A 25753-nucleotide genomic window follows, 5' to 3' on the forward strand; every position below is an offset into this window, starting at 1 on the left:
GGAGGAGGAGGAATAGGAGGAGGAGGAGGAGGAAGAGGAGGAGGAGGAGGAAGAGGAAGAGGAGGAGGAGGAAACATTGAAAAACATGGAAATGCAGGCAACAGAAAGCCCATTGGCTCATTACGAGGTCGCCCGCTTGGGTGATTTAATCTGCTCGATCGCCACTTGGGGCTTGGTGAGCAGATGAAAGCACCTCGATATTGAGGAGCAGATGGAAGCCCCTCGTTATTCAGTTTACTCCCGACGCAGCGAAATGACGGTCGATTCTATATTTGAAGGAGTTGATGGTATTCGCATTCACTACTTCTGAGAGAAGATTGTTCCAGTGGCGGATGACTCGGTTTGAAAAGAAACTCCTTCCAATGTCTGTGTTACATCGACTCGACTGAATGGGTAAACCGTTATTTCTAGTTCTTGAGTTGGTTTGCAGTTCAAAGAATTTGGAGTAATCGACGTTATTGAACTTTTTTAGATACTTGAAGACTTGAATCATATCCCCTCGTAGGCGTCTTTTCTCCAATGTAAAGAGATTGAGTCGCTTGAGTCGTTCCTCGTACGGTTGAGCCCTGAAGGTTGGAATCATCTTTGTGGCGCGTCGTTGAATCCTTTCCAGTAGAGCAATGTCCTTTCTGTAATTGGGAGACCAGAACTGCACTGCATACTTTAGGTGCGGTCTTACCATGGAATTATACAAGGATAGCATCACGTCTGGTGTTTTACACTCGAAGTTCCTCGCTATGAACCCGAGCATAATGTTGGCCTTGTTGTATGCTTTTTTACAGTGATTCGCGTGTTTCAGGTCACTGCTGATAGTGACTCCAAGATCCTTTTCCTCCTGCATCGCTTGCAGAGGTCTCCCATTCATGATGTATGTATGGTTACTATTTTGGGACCCAATGTGCATGACTGCATTTGTCAACATTAAAAGACATTTGCCATTTTTCCGACCATTCGATAATGTGATTGAGGTCTTTCTGAATGATTTCGCAGTCGGTCTTTGTGAGGACATCTCCACCCACCTTGGTGTCATCTGCAAATTTCGATATTGTGGATTTCAGTCCTGATTCTAGGTCATTGATATATATGATAAAGAGGATGGGTCCCAGCACTGACCCTTGAGGCACTCCACTAGTGACTGGAAGACAATCGGAAGGCTGTCCGTTGAGTAGTACTCGTTGTTTTCTGTCGGTGAGCCAATCTCTTATCCACGCGATCAGATTGGCTCCGATGCCCGCCGAGTGCAGTTTCTTAAGGAGTCGCTCGTGCGGTACCTTGTCGAAGGCTTTCTGAAAGTCCAGGTATATAACAGGAGGAGGAGGAAAAGGAGGAGGAGGAGGAGGAGGAGGAGGAGGAGGAGGAGGAGGAAGGGCGGAAGTGCTGGGATTATCATTCACAAGGACGTTGGGGAAGAAGGGGAAGGAAAGGAGAGAAAAAGGAGAAGGAAAGGGGAAGGAGAGAGAAGGAAAGGAAAGGGGAAGGAAAGAAGGGAAAAGGGAGGAAGAGGAAGGAAAGAGGGGATGGAAAGCCAAGAAGTTACAGGCCAGTGTGTGTGTGTGTGTGTGTGTGTGTGTGTGTGTGTGTGTGTGTGTGTGTGTGTGTGTGTTTCTATGTGCCCGCCAAAATAGCAATAAAAGAGCAACACTAATTAGGAAAACAAATAATGATAGCTGAGGAAATACAATTATGCGGCATTATTAGGAATCAGTTAATCAGGGGGGAAGGGAGGGAGGGTCTGTGTGTGTGTGTGTGTGTGTGTGTGTGTGTTTGTGTGTGTGTGTGTGTGTGTGTGTGTGTGTGTGTGTGTGTGTGTGTGTGTGTGTGTGTGTGTGTGTGTGTGTGTGTGTGTGTGTGTGTGTGTGTGTGTGCGTGACCCTTAGCTACTCTCCCCTTACCGCCGTTGTCAGGACTGATGAAGGATTGACTGAGGGAAGGGAGGGGAAGGGAAGAGGAAGAGAAGAGGGGAGAAGAAGAGGGGAAGAGAAGAGGGAAAAAGAGGGGAGGAACTGTATATCCATGAACAAGCTATACGTCCTGCAGTAAAGGAGAGAGGGAAGGAAAGGGAAAGGAAGGGAAGGGAAGAGAAGGGAAGGGAAGGGAAGGGAAGGGTAGTGCAAGGTAGGGTAGGGAGGGGAAGGGAAGAGAAGGGAAGGGAAGGGAAGGGAAGGGGAAGAGAAGAGGGGAGAAGAAGAGGGGAAGAGAAGAGGGAAGAAGAGGGGAGGAACTGTATATCCATGAACAAGCTATACGTTCTGCAGTAAAGGAGAGAGGGAAGGAAAGGGAAGGGATGGGAAGGGAAGAGAAGGGTAGTGCTACTACTACTAGGGTAGGGTAGGGTAGGGAAAGGAAAGGAAGGGAAGGGAAGGGTAAGATAGGGTATGCTATGGTAGGAAAGGGAAGGGAAAGGATGGGTAGGGAAGGTAAGGTAAGGGAAAGGAAAGGAAGGAAAGGGAAGGGAAGGGAAGGGTAAGGTAGGGTAAGGCAAGGCAGGGAAGGGAAGGGAAGGGTAGTACAAGGTAGGGTAGGGTAGGGTAGGGAAGGGAAGGGAAGGGAAAGGAAAGGAAGGGAAGGGAAGGGAAGGGTAAGGTAGGGTATTATATAGTAGGAAAGGGAAGTGAAAGGATGGGTAGGGAAAGTAAGGTAAGGGAAAGGAAAGGAAGGAAAGGGAAGGGAAGGGAAGGGAATGGAAGGGAAGGGTAAGGTAGGGTAAGGCAAGGCAGGAAAGGGTAGGGAAGGGAAGGGTAGTACAAGGCAGGGTAGGGTAGGGAAGGGAAGGGAAGGGTAGGGAAAGGAAGGGAAGGGAAGGGAAGGGTAAGGTAGGGTATGATATGGTAGGAAAGGGAAGGGAAAGGATGGGTAGGGAAGGTAAGGGAAAGGAAGGGAGGGAATGGGAAGGGAAGGGAAGGGAAGGGAAGGGTACGGTAAGGTAAGGCAAGGCAGGATAGGGAAGGGAAGGGAAGGGAAGGGAAGGGAGGGAAAGGGAAGAGGGGAAGGGAATATGGGAGAGAAAAAGTGTAAAGGAAGGTATAGGGGAAGGAGAGAAGGGAAGGTTACTGTATATTCGGGAAGGTACAAGGGGAGGGGAGAGAGAAGATGTCTTTTTCTTTGGGAAAGTATAAGGGCAAGAGTGCATGACTTTATGATTGGTAAAGGATATGTTGTGAAATGGGTCATAATCTTCAGTCAAGGTATACTCGCTCGTTTTCCCTTTTCCTGTACAATCTTCTAACTGAAAATGATAATATAGTGACCTTAAGAGTCGGTCTCTACATCATTACCAGGTATAGAAGATGTTTACTCCATCACCATTTTGCTTCCCATCTTTAAATTCTTGTCGCTGCCAAGTCAGGTCCATTAGTCTAACTTCAGGTGTAGGAAAGCTACTCGAGAGCATAATTAGAGACAAAATTGTGAGTTACTTTGAAAGCCACTCAATTAAAGATTCGCAACGTGGCTTCCGTAACAAGAGATCCTGCCTATCAAACCTTCTGACCTTTTATAACGTCCACATTTCCCTTCCATGATGTTATTAAGACAGACAATGGCTTCCGTAACAAGAGATCCTGCCTATCAAACCTACTGACCTCTTATAACGACCACATTTCCCTTCCATGATGTTATTAAGAGAGGCAATGGCTTCCGTAACAAGAGATCCTGCCTATCAAACCTACTGACCTTGTATAACGACCACATTTCCCTTCCATGATGTTATTAAGACAGACAATGGCTTCCGTAACAAGAGATCCTGCCTATCAAACCTTCTGACCTTTTATAACGTCCACATTTCCCTTCCATGATGTTATTAAGACAGACAATGGCTTCCGACACAACCTCCTTATTCTCCTCCGTAAGCCGTCAACACACCTGTACGCCCCTTAACCCCACACCTGTCCCCTCACCTGTGTAGCCAATTACCTGTGTAAGCCGTAGATGTCAGTGTTCACCCCTAAACATCTTCCTTTGTCTGTTTACCTGTATACTACCTGTCCCATTTACCTGTTTAGTGTACCTGTGGAAGTCGGTAATTTCACTGTATTTCTTTTTTTATTTAACTGTGTATTTAATTATAGAAATACCTGTCTCTTCCTAGTTAGGGTATTTGTATTTCTTAGGCAAGTTTGACTCTTCTAAAAGTAAGACAGTAGGTCACGAGAAAGCACAGTATTTAGTACGTATGTTTAGAGTAGACCCTAGGTAACGTATGGTCCGTTTAGAGGCAAGTCGTAGGAAGGCACAAACCTCACACAAAAAGTATATTCTCTAAACGTAGACACTTAGTTGGTTATAACGTATACAACAATGCACACTGAAAAGCACATGTATGGAGGGTTGGTATGAAAAAAACACATATAGTGATTGGATTAGATTAGATTAGATTGGATTGGTTAGAACTTACTCATATACAGTAAAGCTCGAGTACTGAGAGTGTACGTAATTATGGAGAGTGGTTGGAGTGACTGAATCCTTTATTTGTAGCTTCATGGGTGATTGGAACCTGCAAACTTATATACAGAAAACACATGAGTAGGCATGAAGAGTGATTTGAATGAGACTGGATTCTTTATACGTAGATTCTTGGTATAGTTTGAACCTGCAAACTTATATAAGAACATAAGAACATAAGAACATAGGGAGACTGCAAGAGGCCGAATGGCTTACACACGGAAGCTCCAGACTCCCCCCCACTACCACCTGTCATCCTCGTCCATGTAGCTATCCAGTCTACTCTTAAAACAAGCTATCGTCCCTGAAAGCACGTGAATTAGAAGTGTGAGTCGGCATGAAGAGTGGTGTGAGTGATCCTTGATTATTTACCTTATGCACGGAAATCTACAAATCGAATGAGCGTCTTTTGTGCGTGTTTGTTTCGCCAGCAAGGTTAGTGAACTAGACGTAATAACGGGCTAACGCAGAACCCTTGCAAAACTACTGCCAGGGTCATCAAACTACTCACGGGAATCTCTACAACTTTTACGAGAACCGTTGTCATAGACTTACTAATGTGTCGAAACGTTTGGGAGAATGAGTCTAAAAAAGGAAAAGGTAACGATAAATTATGATAAAAAGGAGTTTGAGTATAAAGAAAGTTTGTACCGAGAACGTGACTTGATCGTATAATAAAAAAAGTAACTGGATAAATATTGGGAAATCGAAGCGAGGGGAAGTAGGAGACAAAAAAGAGGGAGAAAGGAGGGGAAGTAAGGGAGAGAAAAAAGAGGGAGAAAGGAGGGGAAGTAAGAGACAAAAAAGAGGGAGAAAGGAGGGGAAGTAAGGGAGAGAAAAAAGAGGGAGAAAGGAGGGGAAGTAAGGGAGAGAAAAAAGAGGGAGAAAGGAGGGGAAGTAAGAGAGAAAAAGGAGAAAGGAGGAAGTAAGGGAGAGAAAAGAGGGAGAAAGGAGGAAGTAAGAGAAAGAAAGAGGGAGAAAGGAGGAAGTAAGGGAGAGAAAAGAGGAGAAAGGAGTAAGGGAGAGAAAAAGAGGGAGAAAGGAGTGGATGTTAGGGAGAGAAAAAAGAGGGAGAAAGGAGGGGAAGTAAGGGAGAGAAAAAAGAGGGAGAAAGGAGGGGAAGTAAGGGAGAGAAAAAAGAGGGAGAAAGGAGAAGTAAGGGAGAGAAAAAAGAGGGAGAAAGGAGGGGAAGTAAGGGAGAGAAAAAAGAGGGAGAAAGGAGGGGAAGTAAGGGAGAGAAAAAAGAGGGAGAAAGGAGGGGAAGTAAGGGAGAGAAAAAAAGAGGGAGAAAGGAGGGGAAGTAAGGGAGAGAAAAAAGAGGGAGAAAGGAGGAAGTAAGAGAGAAAAGAGGAGAAAGGAGAAGTAAGGAGAAAAAGAGGAGAAAGGAGGGTAAGGGAGAGAAAAAGAGGAGAAAGGAGAAGTAAGGAGAGAAAAAGGAGAAAGGAGAAGTAAGGAGAGAAAAAGAGGGAGAAAGGATGGGAAGTAAGAGAGAGAAAAAGAGGGAGAAAGGAGGAAGTAAGGAGAGAAAAAGAGGAGAAAGGAGGGAAGTAAGGAGAGAAAAAAAGGAGAAAGGAGGGAAGTAAGGAGAGAAAAAGAGGAGAAAGGAGGGAAGAAAGGGAGAGAAAAAGAGGGAGAAAGGAGGGGAAGTAAGGGAGAGAAAAAAGAGGGAGAAAGGAGAAGTAAGGGAGAGAAAAAAGAGGGAGAAAGGAGGGGAAGTAAGGGAGAGAAAAAAGAGGGAGAAAAATAGAGCCATTGTGAGCAGTGGCTTGAAAAATGACGGAGGCGTGTGGTGGTGATGTTAACTCTCTCTCTCTCTCTCTCTCTCTCTCTCTCTCTCTCTCTCAGGAGGGGGCATAGCATTGTTTTCACCCCAAGTCTATTGATATTTCCACGAAGTTCCTTATGTCCCTTCTCTTCCCCTTCTTCCTCCTCCTCCTCCTCCTCCTTCTTCTTTTCTCCTTACTTCCGTCTTCTCCCCTCCCATCCCTCCAATTCTTTATCTCTCTCTCTCTCTCTCTCTCTCTCTCTCTCTCTCTCTCTCTCTCGTGATATCGCATAATAAATTGTACTAAATAAAAATGATTTGCTGATTTTTTACTTTTAGCGCGAAGTCTTTCACCAACAACATCAATGATAATAATAATAATAATAATAATAATAATAATAATAATAATAATAATAATAATAATAATAATAATAATAATAATAATAATAATAATAATAATAATAATAATAATAATAATAATAATAACAACAATTCGTATAAGAAACATCACGCCACACTTCAACTTAAAAAAAAAAAGAGAAAAATGAGCATAAAGAGCAGAGAATGAGGAAGGAGAGAGAGGGAGAGGGGGAGAAGAAGAGGGGGAGAAGGGAGAGAGGGGAGATAAGAGAGAAAAGGGATGATAAATTGGAGGAAAGAGAAGGAGAGGAATAAATCAGAGTTAACTTATCCTATTCTCTCCCTTTCTTTCTTTTTATCTATCTATCTTTCTTTCTTTCTTTCTTTCTTTCTTTCTTTCTTTCTTTCTGTCCTTCCTTTCCTTCCCCTTCTCTTAATTCTACCTGTTTTCCCTCTTCCCCTCTTTTTCCTTTCTTTCCCCTCCCTTTCTTTCTTTCTATCTATCTTTCTTTCTATCTTTCTTTCTTTCTTTCTTTCTTTCTTTCTGTCCTTCCTTTCCTTCCCCTTCTCTTAATTCTACCTGTTTTCCCTCTTCCCCTCTTTTTCCTTTCTTTCCCCTCCCTTTCTTTCTTTCTATCTATCTTTCTTTCTTTCTTTCTTTCTTTCTTTCTTTCTTTCATTCTGTCCTTCCTTTCCTTCCCCTTCTCTTAATTCTACCTGTTTTCCCTCTTACCCTCTTTTTCCTTTCTTCCCCTCCCTTTCTTTCTCTCTTTATTCATCTTACTTTCTGTCCTTCCTTTCCTTCCCCTTCTTCATTAATTTTATCAGTCTTATCTTTTTTCTTCTCTCCTTTCTTTCCCCTCCCATTTCTTTCTTTCTCTCCTCCCCATCTTTCTGTCCTTCCCTTCCTTTCCTCCCCCTTCTCCATTAATTCTCCCTGTCTTCCCTTTCCTCCTCTCCCTCCATTTCCCCTCATCCTAAACATGACATATAACACTAATTTCGAATATATATGATGGTGTGTGTGTGTGTGTGTGTGTGTGTGTGTGTGTGTGTGTGTGTGTGTAGGTAAGGTGTTAGTAAGGTGGGTAGGGCAAGGTGAGCAGGTTAGCAGACCAGAGCAGGGTAGGCCAAGATGAGGTGGGTAGGTCGAAAGGCAGGTCAGTAATCAGGCAGGTCGGTAGGCAGGCCAGGCAAGCATTTATTGGCCTATTTTTAGCAAGAAACCGACGAGATGGAAGTGTGTGTGTGTGTGTGTGTGTGTGTGTGTGTGTGTGTGTGTGTGTGTGTGTGTGTATTGGAGGTGGAAATCTGATTGGTGTTTTTTTATTATTATTTTTTTTAGGTTGGTGGAGAAAGGGTAGTGAAGGGAAGGAGGGGGTGAGGGAAAGGGGAGGGGAGAGGAGGGGAATGGGTGGGGAAGGGAGATGGGGGGAGGATAAAGAGGAGGAGTCATGTGGTGGGGAAGGTTATGTTGGGGATTAGGTAGTCTAATGAGGGAGGGGTGACGGAGCTACGCCGGGAGGAGGAGGAGGAGGAGGAGGAGGAGGTGGTGGTGGTGTAGTCTTACGTGACTAGGGTAACTCGGGGTCGTCTTCTCTCTGTGATAAAGTAAAACAATCTTGCAAGGAAAGAAAATTTTATCTTTTCTAGGCGTAACTTAGGTAATGTGATTTTTCCGGACGTTGTGGTTTGTATGTATTGCGAGAGAAACATTTTTTAATTAGTAATTTCATCATAAAGCGTTGTGTTCCAGGGAAAATCAACCTTCTTTCTATAGGGTAACTAACAGTGTGCCTTGTGTTGCATGAGGCTTTGTGTTGCAAGAAATGTGACTCTTTCTAGGGGTAACATACATCTTTGTTATTCAAGTGTTGTGTTGCGCGAGCTCGATGTTACTTGAAAAACCATAATTGCGTGTTGCAAGGACAAAAAACAACCCTCCCATCACTAAGAGTAACCTGGGGCGTTGTTTTGTGTTGCAGGGGTTGTGTTGCAGAGGTTGTGTTGCATGGGATAGATGTTAAATAAAAGGCCATAAATTTGTACTCGAGACATGTGTTGCAGGGACCAAAAGTGACCCCCCCACCACTAAGGGTAACCTGGGGCGTTGTGTTGTGTTGCAGGGGTTGTGTTGCAGGGGTTGTGTTGCTTGGGATAGATGTTAAATAAAAGGCCATAAATTTGTACTCAAGACATGTGTTGCAGGGACCAAGGCGACCCCCCCCCACCACTAAGGGTAACCCGGGGCGTTGTGTTGTGTTGCAGGGGTTGTGTTGCTTGGGATAGATGTTAAATAAAGAGCCATAAATTTGTACTCAAGACATGTGTTGCAGGGACCAAAGTGACCCCCTCACCATTAAGGGTAACCCGGGGCGTTGTGTTGTGTTGCAGGGGTTGTGTTGCAGGGGTTGTGTTGCGTGGGATAATGTTAAATAAAGAGCCATAAATTTGTACTCCAGACATGTGTTGCAGGGACCAAAGTGACCCCCCCACCACTAAGGGTAACCCGGGGCGTTGTGTTGTGTTGCAGGGGTTGTGTTGCCTAGTGTTGCAGAGCCTGGGCCGCGAGCCTTGCCCTCCCCCTCCCCCCCCCCGTCCACCATGAGTCACTTTCGGCCCTTCTCCCTCGGCCTGGAGTTTATCACGCTCCAGGTGAACCAACGAGCGACGCCTCCGGACTCTGCTGTTACCGCTGTCTCTGCTGCTGCTGCTGCTGTTGTTGTTGTTGATGTTTACTATTACGCCTCCTGGTCCTTCCCCTTCCCCTTCCCCTTCCCTTCCCCTTACTTCCCCTCCCTTCCCCTTCCCTCCCCTTCCTTCCCCCTTCCCCTTCCCCTCCCCCTTCCCCTTCCCCTTCCTTCCTTCCCCTTTCTTCCCCTTCCTTCCCCTTCCCTTCCCCTTCCCCCCTTCCCCCTTCCCCCTTCCCTTCCTTTTCACTTCTCCATCCTTCCTTCCCCTTCCCTTCCCCTTTCCTTCTCCATCCCTTCCCCTTCCTTCCCCTTCCCCTTTTCCTTCTCCATCCCCTTCCTTCCTTCCCTTCCCCTCATCCCCTTCCTTCCCCTTCCCCTTCTCTTCGATCCCCTTCCTTCCCTTCCCCTTTCCTCCTCCCTTCCCTTCCCTTCCTCACCCTGAACCCTGAACCTCAACCCTCCTGACCCCTTAACCTCACTCACCCTGAACCCTGAACCTCAACCCCTCCTGACCCCTTAACCCTCACTCACCCTGAACCCTGAACCTCAACCCTCCTGACCCCCTTAACCTCACTCACCCTGAACCCTGAACCTCAACCCCTCCTGACCGCCTTAACCCTCACTCACCCTGAACCCTGAACCTCTGCCCCTCCTGACGCCCTTAAGCCTCACTAACCATGAACCCTGAACCTCAACCCCTCCTGACCCCTTAACCTCACTCACCCTGAACCCTGAACCTCAACCCCTCCTGACCCCTTAACCCTCACTCACCTGAACCCTGAACTCCCCTCCTGACCCCTTAACCTCACTCACCCTGAACCCTGAACCTCAACCCCTCCTGACTCCCTAAACCCTCACTCACCCTGAACCCTGAACCTCAACACCTCCTGACCCCTTTAACCCTCACTCACCCTGAACCCTGAACCTCAACCCCTCCTGACCCCCATAACCCTCACTCACCCTGAACCCTGAACCTCAACCCCTCCTGACTCCCTTAACCCTCACTCACCCTGAACCCTGAACCTCAACCCGACCCCTTTCTCAACCCCTCCTGACTCCCTAAACCCTCACTCACCCTGAACCCTGAACCTCAACCCCTCCTGACCCCCTTAACCCTCACTCACCCTGAACCCTGAACCTCAACCCCTCCTGACTCCCTTAACCCTCACTCACCCTGAACCCTGAACCTCAACCCCTCCTGACCCCCTTAACCCTCACTCACCCTGAACCCTGAACCTCAACCCCTCCTGACCCCCTTAACCCTCACTCACCCTGAACCCTGAACCTCAACCCCTCCTGACTCCCTAAACCCTCACTCACCCTGAACCCTGAACCTCAGCCCCTCCTGACCCCTTAACCTGAACCTCAACCCCTCCTGACCCCCTTCTCAACCCCTCCTGACCCCCTTAACCCTCACTCACCCTGAACCCTGAACCTCAACCCCTCCTGACCCACTTAACCCTCACTCACCCTGAACCCTGAACCTCAACCCCTCCTGATCCCCTTAACCCTCACTCACCCTGAACCCTGAACCTCAACGCCTCCTGACCCCCTTAACCCTCACTCACCCTGAACCTCAACCCCTCCTGACTCCCTAAACCCTCACTCACCCTGAACCCTGAACCTCAACTCCTCCAGACCCCCTTAGCCCTCACTGACCCTGAACCCTGAACCTCAACCCCTCCTGACCACCTTAACCCTCACTCACCCTGAACCCCGAACCTCAACCCCTCCTGACTCCCTAAACCCGCCCTCACCCCGAACCCTGAACCTCAACCCCTCCTGACCCCCTTAACCCTCACTCACCCTGAACCTCAACCCCTCCTGACCCCCTTAACCCTCACTCACCCTGAACCCTGAACCTCAACTCCTCCTGACCCCCTTAACCCTCACTCAACCTGAACCCTTAACCTCAACCCCTCCTGACCCCCTTCTCAACCCCTTTTCAACCCCTGACCCCATTGAACACCCCATTGACCCCTCGTCTGAACCCTCTAACCCACTCTTGACCCCCTGAAGCCTCCTGAACCCCTCCATTGAACTCCTCCTGGCCTCCTTAACCCCTCTAACCCACTCTTGACCCCCTGAAGCCTCCTGAACTCCCTCCATTGAACTCCTCCTGGCCTCCTTAACCCCTCTAACCCACTCTTGACCCATTGAAGCCTCCTGAACCCCTCCACTGAACTCCTCCTGGCCTCCTGAACCCCTCCACTGAACTCCTCCTGGCCTCCTTAACCCCTCTAACCCACTCTTGACCCCCTGAAGCCTCCTGAACCCCTCCACTGAACTCCTCCTGGCCTCCTGAACCCCTCCACTGAACTCCTCCTGGCCTCCTTAACGCCTCTAACCCACTCTTGACCCTCTGAAGCCTCCTGCACCCCCTCCATTGAACTCCTCCTGGCCTCCTTAACCCCTCCTGACCCCCTCTTGACCCCTGACACCCCCTAACCCCCTGACCACCCCCAACAGATTGCAGCCCTGGGGACGGTACTGGTGCAATGTTGTGTGGGCGTGACGCTTCTCTTTGCTTCTCTTCCTCCTCCTCCTCCTCCTTCATTTCTTTCTTCGTTCCTTTTTTTATATGTGTTATCAGAGTTTGCTTCTGTGTCTGGCTGGTTGTGCTGCGGCTGGTTCTCTGTGTCTGTTTGTTTGTTTGTTTACTCTCTGGTTGTCTTTGTCTGGTTTTGTTTAGCTATTTCGAGTAGAACTGTTTGTCTTTTCTATTTCGAGTGGAACTGTTTGTCTTTTCTACTGGTTTTTATTCTATTTTGTCAATTTTTTATTCATTCTTCGTTATTTTTCTCATCCCCTTCTTTATTTGTCAATTTTTTACTCCTTTTTGTCATTTTTTTTATTTATTCTTTGTTATTTTTCTCATCCCCTTCATTATTTGTCAATTTTTTACTCCTTTTTGTCATTTTTTTTATTTATTCTTTGTTATTTTTCTCATCCCTTTCTTTATCTGTCACTTTTCTCATTCTCTACTTTTTTGTCAATTTTCTTGTCATTTTTTTTCTTTGTCTGTCATTTTTCTTCTTTTTCCCTTGTCAATTGTTTTCCTTTCTTCGTCTCATTTCCATTTCTTCTTTCTTTCTCAGTTTTTGTTTTTCTCCTTCATTTATCACTTTGTTTCTTCTTCCTTTGTTATTTTTTTTACTCTCTTTATCGTTTTTCGTGTTTTTCTTCCTCCCACACTTTTCATTTTCTTCCTCGTCACTTTTCCCTTCCTCCTCTCTTTGTTTTCCCTCTTCATTAGTCACTGTTCTTTTCCTTCATTATTTATTACTGTTTCTTCTTCCTTTGTTATTTTTTTTACTATCTTTATTGTTTTTCGTGTTTTTCTTCCTTCCACACTTTTCATTTTCTTCCTCGTCACTTTTCCCTTCCTCCTCTCTTTGTTTCCCTCTTCATTAGTCACTGTTCTTTTCCTTCATTATTTATTACTGTTTCTTCTTCCACTGTCATTATTGTTCCCGTTTTGTCCCTTTTCGTGTTCTTCCTTCGTCTCTTAATATTCTCCTTTATCATTTTCCTCTTCTCTCTTTGTTTTCCTGCGTTATTTGTCTTTATTCTCTTCATTTCTCTCTTTGTTTCTTCAGTCCGTGTCATTAGTGTTCCTATTTTTGACGCTTTTCGTGTTTTCCTTCCATCGCAAATTTCTCTCCCTCGTCACTTTCCCTTTTTTCTCTCTTTATTTTCCTTGGTTATTTGTTTTTGTCTTTATCTTCTTCATTTCTCACTTTCTGTTTCTTCTTCCTTCATCACTTTATGGTTCCTGTTTTTGACGCTTTTCGTGTTCTCCCTCCGTCACTTATTTTCCTCCCTCGTCACTCTCCCTTTTTTTCTCTCTTTGTTTTCCTTGGTTATTTGTTTACCGTCGTTATTTGTCTTTATCTTCTTCATTTCTCACTTTTCCTCTTCTTCCTTCATCACTTCCTGGTTCCTATTTTTGTCGCTTTTCGTGTTTTCCCTCCGTCACTTATTTTCCTCCCTCGTCACTCTCCCTTTCCTTTCCCTTTGTTTTCCTTGGTTATTTGTTTTCCGTCGTTATTTGTCTTTATCTTCTTCATTTCTCACTTTCTGTTTCTTCTTCCTTCATCACTTTCTTGTTCCAATTTTTGTCGCTTTTCGTGTTTTCCCTCCGTCACTTATTTTCCTCCCTCGTCACTCTCCCTTTCCTCTCCCTTTGTTTTCCTTGGTTCTCGTGGCCAGGTAACCACAGGCGCCTCGGGACTGATGGCAGCGCGAGGTGGTGGGATAAGCAGGTGGAAGAGGCCGTTAGCTGTTCATTTTTATTACTTCCTTTAGTTGCCCCCAGAAAAGACGTCGACGATCAAAGAAACTGGACTTAAACACGATTATTGTATTTTTTTTTTATGTTTTACGATGTCGAAGTCGATGATCTACACGAGTGAGTTTCTTTCTTTTTTTTTTTTTTTACGGTGTCGAAGTCGAGGATCCCACATGCCTGAGTTTTTTCTTTCCTTTTTCCTTTTTTTTTTTTTTTACAATGTCGAATTCTAAAATCCACACGACAGAGGGTTTGGTGTGTTAATCATCAATCAAAGAAACTGGACTTAAACACGATTTTTTTTTTTTTTTTTTTTTTTTTTTTTCGATGATCCACACGACTGAGTTTTTTTCTTTTCTTTTTTCCCTTTTTTTTACGGTGCCGAAGTCGAGGATCCAACATGCATGAGTTTTTTTTATTTCCCTTTTCCTTTTTTTTTTTTACAATGTCGAAGTCTAAAATCCACACGGCAGAGGGTTTTCTGTGTTAATCACCAATCAAAGAAACTGGACTTAAACACGATTATTTTTTTTTTGTTTGTTTGTTTTACGGTGTCGAAGTCGATGATCCACACGACTGAGTTTTTTCTTTTCTTTTTTCCTTTTATTTTCACTATGTCGAAGTCTAAACTCCACACGGCAGAGGGTTTTGTGTGTTAATTCCTCTGTTTTTTTTTTGTCTGTAGCGGTTAAAACAAAACACTGACTTCCTACTATTAGCGTGTGTGTAAGGCGGTGCGGTAAGACTTTCAGCGATAATGTTACGTTTGTCTATAAAAAAAGGAAAAACACCAACGGGCTTCATGCTTTCGTTCTCCTTCCTTTTCGTCGGTTCTTCCTCATTTTTGCTGCTCGCTCATTCTTACTCCTTTCTCCTTTCTGCATTTCCTCATTCATTTATTTTTTCCTTCTTTTCCCCTTTTTGTTTGTTTATTTATTTGCTATTTATGGTATTCACTAATTATTTTTCTTTTCTCCTTTCTGCATTTCCCTATTCATTTATTTTCTCCTCTTTTTACTCATTTTCTTTCTTTATTTATCTACTTTTTGAGCTGGTTATTTATTTTTATGTTTAATCTTCATCTTTGGGTAATTAAAGGATACTGTTTAAATAAATACAACCTAAATGCACATTAAAACCTAGACGTAAACATTTAAATCCCAGAAGAAAAATATAACAATCCCATAACCGCGTAAATCACAACTTGTTAACCTGATACTCCTCGCGTGCTTATAAATCCACAGGTGAAAATGGTATACGAAAATGCTCTAATAAACCCAATCATTGGTATGGATTAAGGATCATCACGAGGGAGAGGGTAAGAAGGCATTGCTTTTCACCATCCTTAATCGTTTCCTCCCTCCGCCAAGTTCACCTTACCTGACTCACCTGGACGCACGCGGGTTAATGAACTTGTGTGGCCGTGACTCCTCCGCTGCAGGTTCAGTGAAATAAAAAGGAGGAAATATTTAAAGTTTTGTTTTAGTTAATAAGATTTAGGGTAAGGTGGAGGTGTGTGAGGGTAGGGAGGGATCTTACGTGTGTGTGTGTGTGTGTGTGTGTGTGTGTGTGTGTGTGTGTGTGTGTTAGCGCCGCGGGGAGGAGGGAAAAATATGGCCTCCGCTCTTATTAACTCGGCGGTGTTTTTGAGGCCGCCGGCAATCTTACTGCGTCGCCTTTCGCCGCAGCGGAGGGCAAAGGTGGGCGGCGCGGGGCTCATTCCACCTGTAATTAGGAGGGGCAGGTGGGCCAGGTGAGCGTGTGTGTGTTTGTTCCGTTCTCTTCGTCCACGGAATCATTAATCTGTCGCCTGATTTTGTAAACGTCGTATTGGTATTCATCAAGTCATGTGGCGGATTTGTCTTTTTGGCCTGTTTTTCAAGGCGTGGTTAGTCGGTTTTGTTGATTTTTTCTGTAACTTTTTTTTAAAGACCAAGTTTTGTAATATGTCGACTTAGCTCTGTGAAAATCCAATACTTCTATCAGTATTTTTACTATTCTCTTACAACTCTGTCCCAAAAATGGAAGTAGAATGTCATACTAGTCACGTTACTTTATATACATACTAATACGACGTTTAACATTCTGACGTATATCCGTGGCTGTAGAAAACGTTAAAAGCGAAATTGATTAATAGGCGAATGTAATGTTTTTAAGGTAATTTGAATCGGTGACTACAAGTTTACAGAAGATACACTGGAAACATTTGATTCACATGTTTAAAGATTGTTACATGTATAGCGTCATCGTCCGAGATGGTAATTACGCTGAGTTTTTTTCTGTTATTACAAGTTTACAGAAGATACACTGGAAACATTTGATTCACATGTTTAAAGATTGTTACATGTATAGCGTCATCGTCCGAGATGGTAATTACGATGATTTTTTTTTCTGTTATTACAAGTTTACAGAAGATACACTGGAAACATTTGATTCACATGTTTAAAGATTGTTACATGTATAGCGTCATCGTCCGAGATGGTAGTTACGCTGAGTTTTTCTCGTTATTACCGTTACTTCTCCCCACAGTAACACCACAGTAACAAGTAAAACAAGGAGACTATCAAACAAAAGCCTTAACTATAAATATAATGCATTATACAGTTTATTATCTTTCTTCCCAACAGTTTCAGGCTAAACCGTAGAACAGGGCCTGAAATATAACCCATAACTCTCCGTAGCCTCTATTTTCCCTCACAGTAGCATTTTCAAGTAGAATAAGAAAACTAACCAACAAAAGCCTTTACCAGTTATCTAGTACCTTTCCTCCCCAACAGTTTCAGACTAAACCATAGAGCAGGGATCCTATGTTTAACCCATAACTCACCGTAAAAAAAAACCCTGGCTGTAGCACGCACCCATCAATATCTTCAAATAGTACAAGAAGAAACCTTTACCAGTTATCTGTTATCTCCCCTCCAACAGTTTCAGGCCAAAACTCAAAACAGGAACCTGAAACTGAACCCATGACTCACCATAGCCTCTGTTCTCCCCTTCACAGATACAACAGTAATAGTTTCCATCAGAATAAGAAAACTATCACACAAAAATCTTTACCAGTTATCCATCATTTTTCCTCCAACAGTTTCAGTCCAAAACTTTGAACAGGAACCTGAAACTGAACCCATGACTCACCGTAGCTTCTGTTCCCCCCCTCACAGTAGTACCGCAGTAATAGTTTCCAATAGAATAAGAAAACTATCAAACAAAAGTCTTCATCAGTTATCCATCATCTTCCCTCCAACAGTTTCAGGCCAAAACTCAAAACATGAACCTGAAACTGAACCCATGACTCACCGTAGCTTCTGTTCCCCCCCTCACAGTAGTACGCTAATAGCAACACCACAGCTCCCAGGACCCTGAAACTGAACCCATGACTCAGGTTGCCTCTCGCTTCACAGTGTATACCACCACCACCACCTCCCAGGACCCACCACCTGAGTACCCACCTTGACCCCCCCTCCCGCGGCCACCGTCATGCAGAGGCTCAGGACAACCACATCCATGAAACCCGTGGCCATTGGGGCTGAGTTTATACGAAGGGTACTGACACGACGCCACTTGCCCCGCCCTTACTCACTCACGCCCTCCCTTTTCTACACCCTTACTCACTCTCTTATTCACTCACTTTTATCTGTTTCTGTTCGTTAATGAGAAGGGTTTACTTACTCACTGTCTTACTCACTCTCTTACTCACTTCCTTACTCACCCTCCTTCCCCTTTTTAACACACTTACTCACTCCTTTATTCACTTACTTTTTTTTCTGTTTCTGTTCGGTAATGAGAAGGGTTTACTTATTCACTGTCTTACTCACTTACTCACGTCCTTACTCACCCACTCCCTCCCTTTTTTACACCCTTACTCACTCCCTTATTCACTCACTTTTTTTCTGTTTCTGTTCGGTAATGAGAAGGGTTTACTTACTCACTGTCTTACTCACTCTCTTACTCACGCCCTTACTCACACCCTTTTTACACCTTACTCCTTATTCACTTTTATCTGTTTCTGTTCGGTAATGAGAAGGGTTTACTTACTCACTGTCTTACTCACTCTCTTACTCACTTCCTTACTCACTCCCTTATTCACTCACTTTTTTTCTGTTTCTGTTCGGTAATGAGAAGGGTTTACTTACTCACTGTCTTACTCACTCTCTTACTCACTTCCTTACTCACTCCCTTTTTTACACACTGACTCACTCCTTCCTTATTCTTTTTCTGTTTCTGTTCAGTAATGAGAAGGGTTACTTACTCACTGTCTTACTCACTTCCTTACTCCCTTCCTTACTCACTCCCTTCCTTACTCACTGCCTTCCTTACTCACTCCCTTCCTTACTCACTCCCTTCCTTACTCACTGCCTTCCTTACTCACTCCCTTCCTTACTCACTCCCTTCCTTACTCACTCCCTTACTCACTGCCTTCCTTACTCATTCCCTTCCTTACTCACTGCCTTCCTTACTCACTCCCTTCCTTACTCACTCCCTTCCTTACTCATTCCCTTCCTTACTCACTGCCTTCCTTACTCATTCCCTTCCTTACTCACTCACTTCCACACCCACTCACGTACTCAACCACTCCCTCTCGCTGCCACACTTTTTTTATATTTTTATTTTTATTTTTAGCAACACTTTTTTCCATACTTTTTATCCACACTTTCCCAGCATTTTTACTCACACGTTTTCCACTTTTTTTCAATCATTTTATTCACTTTTTTCCATTTTTTACCCACACTTTTTTTCCATATTTTTATCCACACTTTCCCAGCATTTTTACTCACACGTTTTCCACTTTTTTTCAATCATTTTATTCACTTTTTTCCATTTTTTACCCACACTTTTTTTCCATTCCGATTTTTTAAGCTGCTGTCTCTTGGGATGGAATCTTACGAGCTCATTATTCCAAGAACCTAAAGAATAAATACTCCACAAGTCGGTTTATATTACTCCATTTTGTGTATCTCAGTGCATTTCAAAGTTGATTGCGATGAATATATGCTTTTTTTTCTGCTGTTCTTAAACCTTATTAGATCTTTATACGGGTTTTGTTTATATTTCAAAGTTAATTGCGATGACTATATGTTTTTTCTGCTATTCTTAAACCTTATTAGAACTTTATACGGGTTTTGTTTATATTTCAAAGTTAATTGCGATGACTATATGTTTTTTCTGCTATTCTTAAACCTTATTAGATCTTTATACGGGTTTTGTTTATATTTCAAAGTTAACTGCGATGACGATATGTTTTTTCTGCTATTCTTAAACCTTATTAGATCTTTATACGGGTTTTGTTTAGTCCATTCAGTGCTGACATGTTCCTATTTTGTGTTTTAAGTCAAATGAGCTTTTGAATTCAAGTGTAGAGTTTCGTACGAGTCTTTCTCAGCGGGCAGGAGCGAGCGAGCTACCCCTATTTTTGTTACCTTGGTCAGACGCTGGGCTCACACTCTACAGCTTCACGCGCACCCCACACTGCGCAGCGCCGCGTCTCAGGCCGTGAACGAATGTCTGAACACCTGTCAACCCTCACCTGTACATACCTAAGGAAGCCATGCCCACCTGTCACACCTGTTCCACACCTTAATCAACCTTTTTTTACCTGTACATTTAACTTTTTTCACCTCTACACTTTTATTAACCTTTTTCCACCTGTACATTTTTATTGATCCCTTTGTACCTTTTTCTAGTTAACAATTTGTCTTTTTTTTGTTTTGTTTGTTTTTGCATATGTGATTTCTCTGATGGGGTGTGTGTTTGTATGTATGTGTGTGTGCGTGCGTGCGTGTGTGTGTGTGTGTGTGTGTGTGTGTGTGTGTGTGTAAAACCCCTATCAAATATTATGTTTTGTTACGCTTGTTTACACACACACACACACACACACACACACACACACACACACACCCTTCCTCCCTGTCTTTCCCTTCCTCACCGTATACTCGTAGTCATGAATAGAATGTTTTGGTTCACATCCTGCCAGTAGCATTTTTCCTTCCCTGTCCCAATAAACAAATCGATACAAGGCTGCTGGGAATCTTTTGTCCGGAACCCTCGTCCGTCCTACTGCTGTCAAGGATAAGAGCAAGGATAAGGATACACTTCAGATCCTACCATTAACCCAAACACAAGGTATCCTACACCCAGGAAAAACTGAACTAACTTTATGAAGCGTAAACTCAATGTATATACTAAACAAACTGATTCGTAATGTTTGTGTGTGTGTTATTTTTTCAGGTATTTGAAATTTTGTTATAAGCCTTCTGATTCTTTCTCTTTATTTCGTGGCTCGTTGGCTGGAGGGAAAATGCTGAAATTGAAGTTCTATTTATACTTCTGAATCGAACCCTGAAACCATTAGACGATCAATAAGGACAGTTTCAGGGGTTTCTGAATCCTAATAATATCTGACTCCGATTATTTTAAAATGCAAAACGAAACATAAAAATATGAGAACCTGTCAATAATCCTGTCTGTAATATCGCCAAGGGTTTCAGATCCGAATAATATCTGATTCCGATTCTCTTAAAATGAAAAACTTAACCTAAGAATAATAACCACTCAATACAAGCAATCTCCCATCAGCCAGCGAGTGAGTGAAAGATCGAAAAGTCTTATAAGAGAACTTCCAATAGCTGAAAAGAGTCAACAAACACTAGAGGAATAGACAGTGGACAGCAGCGAGACACGAGGAGAGGTGACCGAGCCTTGCCCGCCCTCCCAGCCACTAAAACACACAGCTCGCCCACCAGATACAGGCGCTAGCTCCTTCGGCGACAAGAGGTAACACCGGTACTATTACCACACTGGGACGTGGTCTGTACCGAGTAGCCATAGTACACTCTCCTGAGTAGCTTAAGACCCACCGGGGAAGTCACAATAGTCTCAAGGGGGTAATGGTATGGGGATAGGAGAGTATACCCTGAGGGAAGCAACATCAATTCCTTTCCTGTAACCCTCCTCCCATTTTCTTTTACCTCGCCAAGAAATCTCGTCTGAGGGAAGCAACACACACCACGTCCTCTTCTGCGCATATACTATCAGCGGAAGAGCGTCACTTCCTCCCGCTTTCTTTAATTTCGCTTCGCTTAAAGGGAATAAGGAAAGCAGAATCATACAGCGTCCTCACTTGCGCATTATCACCAGAAAAGTGTCATTTTCTTCCCGTTTTCCTTTACATCGCCAAGGGGAGCAGAGGAAGCAGAATCACACAGCGTCCTTTTCTTTTCAAACCAAGAGCATATCCTCAGTCGCTGTAAAAGTATCTCCGGAGCAGAGGAAGCAGAATCACACAGCGTCCTCTTCTGTATCAAGAGCATCACAAAAGTCAGCTGCAGTAATGCATCTCCTCATCTCCGTTTTCTTTCTCCTAAGGACAAGCACGGCAGTTTTATAATAATTATTTCCTCTTTTCACTCCAGCAAGTGGTCAGCAGTATCAAATTTCCTGATCCTCGTTTCAATCACCTTAGCAAACACCTCAAAAGTGGCCAGCGAGGGGAGCAGCTTCGCCCCTCGTGTGACTGCGGCCCGTGAGCGTCTCAAGTTGTTCCCCGCACAACATAATCTGGCAGTCAAGGCGGCGATGACCTCAATAAAGCCTTCCAGCCGTCCCTGTGGCCTCGACGCTGTGTGGGAGACTGATCCAAAACGTTCCTATGAAAGCCTCCATCCGAAAAGACTTCACCTCTATCCAAGTCCTTCCAAGAGCCTCCATCCAACACTTCTTCACCTTGATCCAAGACGTCTATCTGAGAGGCTGCAGTTAACCACTTCACCGTGATCCTAAACGTCCTTCTAAGAGCATACACTTCACCACTTCACCACAAAGACGTCCTTCTGAAAACCTCCATCCAACTCTATACTTCACCTCGCCGACACCAGCTCTCACGTCCCTCAAGTGTTCAGCCGCATAACGGGATAAGGGAAGCCGCGCCCTGATGCCTCGCCAACGCCATAAGCAACAGTAATAGTGGACATTAGTAAGGGTCTTGTCTCCGGCTTACGTGTGTGTGACGAGGTTATGATGCGACCCCTTACCACCTTAGTATCTTAATGGGATGATTGAACCCTGCCCCTAATGACTCACCAGGCCCATTAGCAAGTTATAGTGGGCATTAGTAAGGGTCTTGTCTCCGGCTTACGTGTGCATGGATGACTGGGCTATGAATCGACCCCTTACCACCTTAGTATCTTAACGGGATGATTGAAGCCTCGCCCTAATGACTCACCATGCCCATTAGCAAGTTATAGTGGGCATTAGTAAGGGTCTTGTCTCTGGCTCACATGATGGGGTTAAGAAGCGACTATTTAGAAGGCGAAACCACAAGCGCCAAGACCACCACAAGCTTCATCTTAATCACCAGCCTCATTAGCAGTATTCATAGCAGTCATTAGTAAGGGTCTTGTCTCCGGCTCACGTGATGGGGTCAAGAAGCGACTATTTAGAAGGCGAAACCACAAGCACTAAGACCATAGCCGCCACAAGCTCCGTCTTAATCGTCTGTCTCATTAGTGTCGTCTGTGGCAGGTGTAAGGAAGTGGTTTGTGAGTCTGGGTCTTGTGTTGGTGGACGGGATTGTGTGAAGTGTTGGTGAAGGGACTGTTTGTAAGGCGTCGTCACCACCACCACCACCCCCACCATGACCTACCTGTCTCGGTCTCCCTCGGTCTCCCTTTCTTCGTAGGCGACAACGAAGTAATCATTTTTATTCCTTTCCCAGAGACTCACGATCGTTGTTTGTGCTTTACTTTCTACGTCCTTCATGTCTTCCTTTCTTCTGTTCTTGATGTTTTGTCTCAGTCTTTTCTTCTTTCCTTCCTCTTTTGCTTCGCGTCTAACTTTCTTTTCTTCATGTAAATAAGTATGACCGACAAGTGCCGAGCTTTCAGTATGTTTTGTGATTTTGTTTTCCTTTTTGTCTTCACTTGGGCGCTGTTTCTTTCCTGCAGGTGTAAATAACAGCCTCTGTCTTGCCTTCCCTCCTTCCTTCCCTCCTTCCTTCCCTCCTTCCTTCCCTCCTTCCTTTCCTCCTTCTTTCCCTCCTTCCTTCCTGCCTTCTGTCCAGCTCGCCTTTGTTTTCCTTTTTGTCTTCACTTGGGCGCTGTTTCTTTCCTGCAGGTGTAAATAGCGGCCTCTGTCTTGCCTTCCCTCCTTCCTTCTCTCCTTCCTTCCTTCCTTCCTTCCTTCCTGCCTCCTGTCCAGCTCGCCTTCATTCTTTCTTTCCATTCTTTCCCTTTCTCTTTCTTAGTTTCTTATTTGTATCTTCCTCCCTTCCTTCCCTCCTCAACTACTCTCCTCCTCCTTTCTTCCTCCCACATAACAATTGAACAAACCGCGAAGAGGACGCAGAGGATTTTGAGATCACTATGACCCCTTTCTTCCATCTTTTTGCTCCTCCTCCCCCCTCCCGAAAATGGGTCACAGAGGTATACAGAGGTCACACCAACACGTGGAAGGAAGGCAGGAAGGGACCCGTCTCGTGACCCGCCGTGAAGCGTGGCAATTTTCCAGCGGGTAAACAAAGTGGTCCGTTTGTGAATGCTGCGAGGAGAAAACTGGCGAGTCCTGTTGCCTGGACGACCATCTGAAGGGACACGAAGGATGGTTTTCTCCTTCCTGCGTCGACGAATGACCAACTCAAGAAACAAGAATGAAGAAAAGTAAGACTGACAAAAAAGCTCTGAATTCCAAGAGCTTTAACATTGCAGATTAAAGGAGAGAGAGAACGAAAGGATGTTTTTTTTTCTCTTTACATCGAAGAAATGGCCACCAGAGGGAAAGAACGAAGGAAAGAATGGAAAACTGCAAAAAATACATCCAAGACCTTTATTAACATTACGAGATGAAGGAAAAAAAGAACGAAAGGATGTTTTTTTTTCTCTTTACATCGAAGAAATGGCCACCAGAGGGAAAGAACGAAGGAAAGAATGGAAAACTGCAAAAAATACATCCAAGACCTTTATTAACATTACAAGATGAAGGGAAAAAAGAACGAAAGGATGTTGTTTCTCCACGTTTGCGTCGATGAATGACCACCTGAAGAAAAGAAAAGGAAAGTAATATTCACCTGAAGAAAAAAAGGAAAGTAATATTCACCTGAAGAAAAAAAGGAAAGTAATATTCACCTGAAGAAAAAAAGGAAAGTAATATTCACCTGAAGAAAAAAAGGAAAGTAATATTCCCCTGAAGAAAAAAAAGGAAAGTAATATTCACCTGAAGAAAAAAAGGAAAGTAATATTCACCTGAAGAAAAAAAGGAAAGTAATATTCCCCTGAAGAAAAAAAGGAAAGTAATATTCACCTGAAGAAAAAAAAGGAAAGTCATATTCCCCTGAAGAAAAAAAGGAAAGTAATATTCCCCTGAAGAAAAAAAGGAAAGTAATATTCCCCTGAAGAAAAAAAGGAAAGTAATATTCACCTGAAGAAAAAAAAGGAAAGTAATATTCACCTGAAGGAAAAAAAGGAAAGTAATATTCACCTGAAGAAAAAAAAGGAAAGTAATATTCACCTGAAGAAAAAAAAGGAAAGTAATATTCCCCTGAAGAAAAAAAAGGAAAGTAATATTCCCATGAAGGAAAAAAAGGAAAGTAATATTCCCCTGAAGAAAAAAAAGGAAAGTAATATTCCCCTGAAGAAAAAAAGGAAAGTAATATTCACCTGAAGAAAAAAAGGAAAGTAATATTCCCCTGAAGAAAAAAAAGGAAAGTAATATTCACCTGAAGAAAAAAAAGGAAAGTAATATTCCCCTGAAGAAAAAAAGGAAAGTAATATTCACCTGAAGAAAAAAAGGAAAGTAATATTCACCTGAAGAAAAAAAGAAAAGTAATATTCACCTGAAGAAAAAAAGGGAAAGTAATATTCCCCTGAAGAAAAAAAAGGAAAGTAATAGTCCCCTGAAGAAAAAAAAGAAAAGTAATATTCACCTGAAGAAAAAAAAGGAAAGTTATATTCACCTGAAGAAAAAAAAGGAAAGTAATATTCCCCTGAAGAAAAAAAGGAAAGTAATATTCCCCTGGAGAAAAAAAAGGAAAATATTCCCTGAAGAAAAAAAAGTAATATTCACCTGAAAAAAAGGAAAGTCATATTCACCTGAAGAAAAGAAAAGGAAAGTAATATTCACCTTAAGAAAAAAAATGAAAGTAATATTCCCCTGAAGAAAAAAAGGAAAGTAATATTCACCTGAAGAAAAAAAGGAAAGTAATATTCAACAGGAGAAAAAAAAGGAAAGTAATATTCACCTGAATAAAAAAAGGAAAGTAATATTCACCTGAAGAAAAAAAGGAAAGTAATATTCACCTGAAGGAGAAAAGGAAAGTAATATTCACCTGAAGGAAAAAAAGAAAAGTAATATTCACCTGAAGAAAAAAAAGGAAAGTAATATTCACCTGAAGGAAAAAAGGAAAGTAATATTCCCCTGAAGAAAAAAAAGGAAAGTAATATTCCCCTGAAGAAAAAAAAGGAAAGTAATATTCACCTGAAGAAAAAAAAGGAAAGTAATATTCACCTGAAGGAAAAAAAGGAAAGTAATATTCACCTGAAGAAAAAAAAGGAAAGTACTATTAACCTGAAGAAAAAAAAAGTAATATTCACCTGAAGAAAAAAAGGAAAGTAATATTCACCTGAAGAAAAAAAGTAATATTCACCTGAAGAAAAAAAGGAGAGTAATATTCCCCTGAAGTAAAAAAAGGAAAGTAATATTCACCTGAAGAAAAAAAAGGAAAGTAATATTCACCTGAAGAAAAAAAAGGAAAGTAATATTCACCTGAAGAAAAAAAAGGAAAGTAATATTCACCTGAAGAAAAAAAAGGAAAGTAATATTCTCCCCCACACCCCCCAAAAAAAATGCCAACAGTCTTTTCGGTGCAGTAGAAGAGGATAAAGGAAGAAGACTTGTAGAGAACGAAAACTATGCAATATTATTAATACAAACTTTCATGCGGATTATTTTCAGCTTATTACTGAGGTTGCACTGTATAATTATGTCCTGACTTATACCGTTTGAAAAAATAATAACCAAGTTTGTTCATCGTATTAATTATCTCTTTTTTTTTTTTTTTTTTGTATCTACTCGTGCTTGCGAAGAAAATTAATAGCGTCCAGTTTATTTAAAAAGGACGAACCTTCTGCACGGACGTCGCTCTCCAGGCGTGGTCTGCATAGTAATTAACACGTAAACTGGTTCATATACCTGACTGACTAACTGCTGATATAAGGA

The 25753-nt window shown here is 43.1% G+C and overlaps 1 long non-coding RNA gene across 1 annotated transcript; it reads right to left on the reverse strand.

Moving 5' to 3' along the window:
- Nucleotides 1–23743: 23743 nt before the first annotated feature.
- LOC126996315 (uncharacterized) lies at nt 23744–24174 on the reverse strand. Its single transcript, XR_007751132.1, has 3 exons — nt 23957–24174; nt 23840–23898; nt 23744–23781 (listed from the first exon to the last, which is right to left on the reverse strand). It is a non-coding gene; the product is annotated as an uncharacterized LOC126996315 (long non-coding RNA).
- Nucleotides 24175–25753: the final 1579 nt, after the last annotated feature.

Source organism: Eriocheir sinensis, chromosome 9 (assembly GCF_024679095.1).
Source record: "Eriocheir sinensis breed Jianghai 21 chromosome 9, ASM2467909v1, whole genome shotgun sequence".
In the NCBI taxonomy this organism is placed as follows: Eukaryota; Metazoa; Arthropoda; class Malacostraca; order Decapoda; family Varunidae; genus Eriocheir; species Eriocheir sinensis.